This window comes from Papaver somniferum, chromosome 1 (genome assembly GCF_003573695.1).
Source record: "Papaver somniferum cultivar HN1 chromosome 1, ASM357369v1, whole genome shotgun sequence".
NCBI lineage: Eukaryota > Viridiplantae > Streptophyta > Magnoliopsida > Ranunculales > Papaveraceae > Papaver > Papaver somniferum.
The window spans coordinates 1,739,255-1,749,134 of NC_039358.1; the positions used below are offsets into that span (position 1 = coordinate 1,739,255).

General features: G+C 39.5%; 1 pseudogene; it reads left to right on the plus strand.

Annotated features, from left to right (window-relative positions):
- Positions 1-9,366: 9,366 nt before the first annotated feature.
- Positions 9,367-9,466, plus strand: LOC113341450 (annotated as a pseudogene).
- Positions 9,467-9,880: the final 414 nt, after the last annotated feature.

The following is a 9,880-nucleotide window of genomic DNA, read 5'->3' on the forward strand; positions in this document are numbered from 1 at the left end:
AATAAAACAGTCAACTTGGGTGCTTAAGTGAGGTGTGTTCGGTAGAATTTAAACAAACTAAAGTTAAAATAGATTTTGGTATTTTCTCAGGTGGTTGGGGCTGCAGTACTTGTGAATGGCTGGCTATCTAATTTAGACCTACAACGGTTATCCGCAATGGAAAACTACTGGCACAGGTCTGAGCATTACGTTTATAGCTGAAGCTGCAGAACTTACGACAAACAAATTGTTTCCTTCATTTTGTCATTGATATATCAGACCCGTAATTTTAGCTGTAGTGTTTGATCTAAAAATCTGATAGAACAGTGAACCACACTAATTTGGTTACGTTTCAGGAACTTCTGGAAAAGTGTAAAGATATGCAAGAGGCAATATGCATTCAATTTCAGGCACACCAAGATGCTAATGGAGATGCCACACATGCGGTGTCAGAGACTTAGATGCTCCATGAGACTTAAACGCACTAACTATATTCGCGTAAAGGTATTTCATTGCTATGATCTCAATGAGTTTCTTGTTGGATAAATAAACCTCTCTTGTGAAGCTGTGATCAATACAGTGCATGCTTTCCAGTAATACTGACATGGAAGTGCCTAGGTTGGGAGTTGTCTCCATCTCCGTGATTAGATTTTTGGTGGTCTAAGTTGGACATTACAAGTGGTACCAGCATTGTAAATAGGGATTTCATTATGCTTTCTTGTTAACAGTAAGCTATATATGTTTATGGAATTTTATGTCATGGATATAATAAAAACTCAGTTTATTGTTAGTTATGGCTTTTAAGACTTTTTTGGTGGTCTAAGTTGGACATTACAAGTGGTACCAGCATTGTAAATAGGGATTTCATTATGCTTTCTTGTTCATTCTTGTTAACAGTAAGCTATATATGTTTATTGAATTTTATGTCATGGATATAATATTTTATTTTCAATAAAAACTCAGTTTATTGTTAGTTATGGCTTTTAAGACTTTTTTGGGTACAGTATTGATATAAAAATCTGTAGTCAACATTGGGGATACTTGGACTAGACACGGTGGGTATTCCGGATCCGTGACCATTACACTGATTGGTCACGGTATGAGATGTGGTCCGTGACCAATGATCAAATTTGGACACGGTGTATGTTAGTTTCCCGGGTTTAAAAACATGAACTTGTCACGGTATAGAACGATATCTGTGTCTAATTGTGCGTATTGGTCACGGTGTCTAACAAAAGTACGTGACCAAAGAAATTGTGGTCACGGTGAAATGTACAAATTGGTCACGAAACTCACCGTGACCAAATGGGAAACACTTTTGGCCTCGCAGGCTTTGGACACGGTTTCTCAAAATTGAAATACCGTGACCATAGACCTTTGGTCACGGTAAAAAACCGTGATGAAAAGGGATTTTTTTACCAGTGTTGGACCTCCAACGGTATTGTTCGTGCTACTGGATATGACATCGATCTTTATATTTCGTCGATAGTTATAAGAATCAAGATAACAGCAGCGATGTAGATTAGATCGCAATACTTTCTGCGGAACTGGATTGCAATGATTGCGGTAGACCGCGATGGCCACAAAAAACTGTCCTCTGCAGTAATGAGAAAAACTGGGTTGCAATGGCTTTGAGCGCAGCTGGTCTGCAGCAGCTGCGATCAGCTGGATTGCATGAGCTGTGAAAAGAGATGGACTGCAGCAGCTTCGATAAGCTGGACTGCAGCAGCAACGAGCAAAGATGCACTGCAGCAACTGCGATCAGCTGGGCTGCATGAGCTACGAACATAGTTGGACTACAGCAGCTTCGATCAGCTGAACTGCAGCAGCGACGAGCAAAGTTGGACTGCAACAACTTCGATCAGATGGATTACAATAGTGACAAACAGAGCTTTAGCTGCGATCAGCTAGACTGCAGGAGCTACAAACAGAGATGGACTGCAGCAACTTCGATCAGCTGGACTGCAGGAGTGACGAACAAAGATGAACTGCAGCAGCTTCGATCAGCTGGTATGCAGGAGATACGAACAGACCAGGACTGCAGCAGCTTCGACCAGCTGGACTACATGAGATACGAACAAAGTAGGACTGCATCAGCTTCAACCAGTTGGACTGCAGGAGATACGAACAGAGCAGGACTGCAGCAGCTTCGATCAGCTGGTTTGCAGGAGATACGAACAGAGCAAGACTGCAGCAGCTACGATCAGCTGGACTGCAGGAGTGACGAACAGAGATGGACTGCATCAGCTTCGATCAGCTGGTATGCAGGAGATACGAACAGACCAGGACTGCAGCATCTTCGACCAGTTGGACTACAGGAGATACGAACAAAGTAGGATTGCATCAGCTTCGACCAGATGGACTGCAAGAGATACGAACAGAACAGGACTGCAGCAGCTTCGATCAGCTGGTTTGCAGGAGATATGAACAGAGGAGGACTGCAGAAGCTTCGATCAGCTGCTGAGGAACTGGATTTATACAGTTCGATAAACCTAAGTGTGACAGTTACAAATAAAACTAGACTGCATCAGTTGCGTCCAACTGAGTACAGAATTGATGAGAAAAACTGGACTGCATCAGTTGCGTCCAACTGAGTGCAGCAGTTGCTAAGGAACTGGATTACAGCAGTACGATCAACTTAACTAAAGTTGTTTAACATTACTGATTGAAATAATTGTGTCGAGATATTAGGGTGTATACTCGCCCCCTATTAATCCTGTAACTCGTTGTAGGATTAAGAAGTTCGGGTTTCCCTTTGTTCCGATTTTTAGCAGCTGAATTTTGCATCGCATTTTGGTGCTACGTAACTCTCCCCCAAGTTTGTGGAGTGTTACCCAACTAGCTTTGAAAGATATAGTTTAGACTATGAGGTGTTACATATCTCTCCCCCAAGTGATGGTCATCCACGTTGAAGTGATATGCAACTCGCCCCCAGAAGATAGTGATTTTCATGCTGCTCAATGCTCGCACAAGGGTGCACAGCCTTGCTGCATCTTGCTCGCGCATGTAATGAGGTTAAAAGTTTTTCTGCTAACTGGAATTCGCGTAGGGGGCCAATCCACTATTCCATATTCGTGCATAATTGAGATGTGTGCATCTTCACATGCCTGGGAATGTGAAAACCCTCGCCACATTGTAGGTATCCCAGTGAACAAATCTTTCAGGGATTGAGATTCGCGCAGAATTGAGATTTGTGCATGTTCACCCAGAAATCTTTCCAGGCACTAAACACGATGATTTTGGTGATGATGAGGAAAAAAGGGTTTAAAACATGAAACAAGCATAAAGATGAGAGACATGAATTTTACGTGGTTCACCAAGTTTTCCCACATCCACGGACGAGTCCCCTTGGGGCGTGATGTTTTATTGATATCATAATTACAATGGATTTTTTCTCTCTCACCTAGTCTCCCTTTTGGGATTGTAATTCCCTCTTTTTATACAAATGTGAATTAGGGTCTTCCCTAACTAATTGCCTCCTGGTCATAAACTGTATTAAGTTTCCCTGCATGCCTCCTGGCCATAAACTTCCCTGCATTAATTCTACATGAAACTTCCCTCATGTATTAAGTCTGAATGAAACTACTCTGCATGCCTATTGACTTTCCCTGTATGCCTCCTGGCATTAATCTGCCCTGCATGCCTCCTTGTATTGATTTTCCCTGTTGGCATACTTGCTTGACTGGCATAACGGGATGGCAGTATGGATGGATGTTGTCTGGCAGCACAGCTGACAACATGAATAGAGACTGGCTGGCAATGCGGCATTGGCCGCCTTCCGAATTCCTAGAAGCTCGACTAGCAACTTACTTCGATAGTTGACTGACAGTTGACTTTGACCGTAGACCTGGCGTTGACTTCATGGAGCCGTGAACTTGCTGGTAGCTACTTCAGTGGGCAGGCTGGTGACAGCTAAGTAGTGGCCCAAAACAATATTCTGGCCCAATATGTGGTATTTTTACTCATGGTACAAACAAAGGTATACCGGGTCAAGGAAGGTTCAGGTTCCATAAATATATCGAGTCACTTGCTTGTGTTTGATTATTTACCTGAACAGAACATATTCTTAATTTATGGGAGTTGCAAGTGCTCTTACTGCTACAAATTCATGGGTAGCTTTTGTTGGGTAAAGTTGTTTGAGATACTGTGTTCTTTCATAGATAGAGCCAGAACAGATCTTTCGTGGATAAATTGCAAACCGAAATATGTTAGGAGACAATTCATACTTAGGTATGTGCAGGTTCATTAGTTGCATCTTTCCAATATTATTTTCATATGCATATGATGTAGTTTTGAAATAGTGGTAAAAGTGGTTCGATTCTCAAACTTGTGAAAGATATTAATTAGACTTAAATTCTAATATTAAAATGCAAAACTCACTAAAAATTATAACAAACTCAATCAAAGATGATATCAATACTAAAAGAAACACTGAGGCTAAGATTCCACTATTTTCCAAGTTCAAAGTGATTAAACCAATACTTATATTTATGCAATTTTCTCGTTTAATTTGATTCTAAAATATTGCAACAAGTAGATTTTTAAAAGTAATAATTGTAAATACCAAGTATGAAGCATCAAAAGTCTTAAAACTAAGCATACTCCATCAAAATAGATCAAAATCACTCAAATAAAAATCATATTCAATAATAGTTCAAGGCAAATAATCATATAATTATTGCAAATAAAAAGATATAATAGAATATACCACTTTTTGTTGGAAAAACAGCTTCCTCTATCGCCTCAGCAATGGGGTTTAGCTCCTCATATTAATCATGATCTCAAAATATGTGTTTGTTGCTCAAAAGATGATTAAACGAGTGAAAAGTAATAACACAGATTGTTCGCAACAGTGTATTGGTGTTGCAAAACAGCTGTTACAATGGAACTGTTACAGAAAAACTGTTGCTTTGTCGCTGATTTTAAGACCCTAGAATACGACTTCCCTACACAGCTTAAATGTTCTTCAACTGTTAAACAACGACACTGTTCTGCGACTGTTTCCCGTGCGTCAATGTTCTTCGCGTTCTTCCTCTTCAGCAGCAGAAACAAAGTTTGGTAAAGCTCTGATTTCTTCTTCTCTGGCTCTCCTTCGGTTCCCAAACTCTATTTATAAATATATGACCCAAGACATCTATTTATATCAAAAATACCGATTAAATCTCTCCCAAATCTTTCAAAATTTCTTTCCTTCTCTTCACGGCCAAGTTGCGGCAATTTCTTGTTTTAGAATTTCTACGCGTTTCTGAGCTTTTCTTTTTATTCTAAACTCTTCCTTAGATAGATACAAATCTTTGGGAAGGTTTACAGCACTTTAATCTCTCTAAAATTCCCTAAAACAGGTCACACACGTGACTTTCCATATTTTCTGTTGTGAGAAAAATCCGTCGATTGAGCCCAGTCTAATCGATTTAAATATCCATATCAGATTCCTAGACCCATAAGAAGTCTATCCTATGAAAATCAAAGGTTTAATCGACCTCAAACTCCTCCAAATCACGATTTCCAAAACTGTTCTTCACTACACCTATTTTCCCGCCAAAACCTAGTTTTTGAAATGTTGAAGACGGTTGCCCCCTATCCAGAGTAGGGGTGCTATTAGCAACTTTCTGGAAATGGGATGCCCCTTAGTAATTAGGTTACCCCTTATCCAAAGTGAGAGTCCGAATAGCAAATGTCCTCCCATGAACGCAAAAAACACTTTTCGAGCCAATTTCGCCGCAAAATCTTATTTTTCCAAAAACACCTACAAAGACATAAAAATACAAAATAAATACAAAACCGAGCACTAACAATATATACAATTGAGATTATATCAGACACAAAAATGTGTCTATCAAATACCCCCAAACCTATTATTTGCTAGTCCTCGAGGAAAAATAAAATAGAAATAAAATCCTAACTCACTGTCGCATGCATCGTCGATTGCATTTAGCGTATGCAATAAGACTTTAAACCCCTAGGTGTCCCTAGTGGCGGAGTGTTGTCTCCGGAGGGCTTACCAGAGGTATACCCACAAAACCTTTATACTCCAGACCCTAGCTATCTACACAGAACCTTGGAAGGCACTAAAGAATCTCCTTGGTTGGCATACTTATTGACTACAGGAGGAAGTACCCTGATGTGAAATTCCAATTGTTGTACACGAGTTTGCACTCAAGCATACTAAAATTCATATGAAGTGACAGAGCTCTACTCAGATAGTCTCACTATGGACATCAATATCCGGAGTCAAAACTAATCACATGGATAGATCAAGAAGATGGATATAGAAAAACATAGATGGTTTTGATGTTTACTAGGTGAACGGTGTTTCTCATATCTGTCTGAAGGCCTCCGCCAAAATGAACCTATCCTAATGGACTGAGATACCGGTCTGACTAATATCAACACACTGGCATATACAAGGGTACCAGTGGTCGATAATCCTAACTCTGGGTCAACACAACTGGCATATACAAGGGTTCCAGTGGTCGAATTTATTGAATTTATTCCAATTGGTCTGATGTTCTGGTCTCTTTTTCTTTTTTTTTTCTTTTTTTTTTGTTGTATCTCAATCACTCTAATTCACCCTAGCATTGGTAACAACTTGAATCGTGAGTCCCACCTAATCACTTAGAGAAACATAGTTTAAAAACAAAACAAAATAAAAACAGAAGTGAAAAGGACTCAACGAGATATGGTGAAACTATCATGTTATTTCTAACACCTGAGCTTTGTGCTTTTATGAATAGACTCTTTAGATGTTTCCATCTAGACAGATTGGTTCCTCAACTCCTACAACCAAAATGCTTCCATCCACTTAGATTGGTTAGTGCCATCCTTAATAGGCATAAATTTCTAGGCTCTGGAGTTTAATTACGCAACTAAAAAGTTTCTCCTATACCCCCAAACTTAAATCTAACATTGTCCTCAATATTCTAAAGATTACATTAAAAGCATGAACAAGGAGAAACTGTTAGCATTTGAAGCAAAAGAGATAAGGAAAGATATTACCGTGTTGCATGAGAATGGGTTACCTCCCAAGAAGTGCTAAGTTTAATGTCTTCAGCTAGACATTACGTACCCATAAAATGGCTAATTACCCTTTCAAATCGTATATCAATAGTCGAAACAACTGTGGATCATCAAAACTAAATAATACTGCCACTAAAATGAGACAACTGCAGAGGATCAGAAAAATGAACAAACAGAGCACAACCTTATCGAAAGTTTCTTGCAAGACAACTGTATCTATCTGGAACGACCAATTGGGCTTCATATGAGTTTCTTGACAAACAGATTCATCCGAATAACGGGTTTCTAATAGCTTAATTTCTTCCTGGACAGTATCAAGGGGATCGGGTTGTGGAGTCCTAAGAGACTCAAGTAATACCTCAGATGTGTTAGGCTCAAATCCCAAGTTAGGGACTTCTAATGGGAATACTTGACGATCATTCCCCCAAACTTATTATAACCACTACTCTCCGCAAGCCCTAGCACTATTGCTTGAATTTCCGGATCTTCAGAGTCTTTAAAATACTCAAGAGCGTCTTCTAGATCACTACCCCCAAACTTAGGGTCATAACTGCTCTCAGAAAGACCTAACACTATTTCCTGAATTTCTAGATCTGTAGAGTCCTTAAAATATTCGAGAGATTCTTCTAGTTCTAAAGTCTGGTAATCTAACTGACCTAAGAGAATTGTCTCATCAAATTTATCTAGAGAATCACCAAATAAAGTGTTATCACAATTATCCTGAACTAGATCCTGAACTAAAGTGCTAATCATATTCACTTCCTCTAAATCATCAGAAGGTTGTCTAGTAACATTAAATACATTTAGTTCAGTAGTCATATTACCAAAGGATATGTTCATAAGTCCGGTCCTACAGTTGATGACAGCGTTAGCTGTGGTTAAGAATGGGCAACCTAAAATCACCGGTATTTGAGCACTAGGATCCTGAACAGGCTGAGTATCTAGAACAACAAAATCCACTGGATAAATAAATTTATCAACCTCAATCAGAACATCCTCTATGACACCAAGAGGTACTTTGACAGACCTATCAGCTAATTGTAATGTCATTTTAGTCGGTTTCAACTTACCAAGACCTAGATGGTTGTATACATGATATGGGAGTAAGTTCACACTTGCTCCTAAGTCAAGCAATGCCTTATCTACTGAATAATTACCGATCACACAAGATATAGTAGGGCATCCAGGGTCTTTATACTTAGGGGCTGTTTGATTCAGAATGATCGAACTTACCTGACCAGCTAAAAAGGCTTTCTTATGGACATTAAGCTTACGCTTTCGTGTACAAAGATCTTTAAGGAACTTGGCAGAAGCAGGCATTTGCCTAATTGCTTCTAACAAAGGGATGTTAATGTTTATCTGCTTAAATATCTCCATTATTTCGTTGAAAGTCGACTCTCTCTTTGTTGGAGCTAACAACTTTGGGAATGGGGCTCTAGGCATAAAATGAGACCTCTCAGGAACCGAATTGGCATCACTAGAAATTTTGTCAGTCTCTTTAGCTAGTGGCTCCTGCTGGTCCTCTTGGGGACTAGAATGGGAACTAAGAGGGGGATCTATAGTATATCCACTATTAGGCATGGCTACCTTATTGTCTACCGTTTTACCATTTCTAAGAGTAGTGACAGAATTCACTTGATTAAATGTTTCCTATCCTCTAGGATTGGGTATTGGTTGAATATGGAACTTACCTTTTTCTCTTAGAGAATCATTGATCAGACTAACCTGGTCTTTCAGTTCGGAAATAGCCTGACTGTTTTCTTGTCCTATCCTATTACTAGCCTGCAGACTCTGTTCTACTGATAACTGAAACTTTGCAGTCTGCTGAGTTAACAAGGCGAGAGAGTCCTCTAAACTGATGATTCTTAGTATAGCCAAAACCTGGGGGAGCATTAGAATTACTAAACTGACCTTGAATCTGGCCCTTAGACCATGAAAGGTTTGGATGGTTTCTCTCCAACCAGGGTTATAGGTTTCCGAATATGGGTCAATCTTCTGAGAGTTATCAAATCTAGTGTTATTGTAAAGAGCATTGGCTTGCTCTTCCATAGCCCGGCCTTCCCAAAAAGCTCTATTCTACTAATAGTATGACCCAATTCTAAGGCTTCTAACCTTTTTTCTATCGCTGCAATTTTGGCATCTGATTCATAGCCTTCTACCTTATTAACGTTTCCTCTACCTAGAAGAATTGTTTTATGAGGTGCCCTACTATTTTCCCATTTCTGGGTTTTTTCGGCGATTTCATTCAAAAATTCCATCGCTGCATCAACAGTTTGGTTTTCAAATCCACCAGTTCATAGAGACTCAACCATGGTCGTAGTGGAATAATCTAAACCCTCATAAAGGATCTGAACTAGCCTAACCTTTTCTAAACCATGATGAGGACATTGGGATAATAAATCATTGAACCTTTCCAAATACCTATATAAAGATTCTCCCTCTTGTTGTGAAAATGTGCATATTTGCGTCCTAATAGACGATGTTTTGTGCCTAGGGAAAAACTTATTAAAAAAGGAAGATGTAAGTTGTTCATATGTCTCAATTGACTCGGAGTCCAAACTATATAGCCACGACTTGGCCTTATCTTTCAGGGAAAATGGGAATAACCTAAGTTTCAAAGCATCATCATCTAAGCCTCTAATTCTTAGAGTACTACAAATTTCCTCAAAATCCCTAACATGGTAATAAGGGTTTTCATTTTCTTTCCCTAAAAAGATTGGGGGCATCTGTAAGGTCCCGGGTTTCAGTTCATAGGGTGCCTCCGTTTCAGCTAACTTAATACACGAAGGACGAGTAGTCCTAGTTGGATTCAACAAAGCTTTCAAAATTGCCATTTCGGGCGCTATAGGAGCAACAAGGATTCTCTCCTCAGTCAAAGGACGTT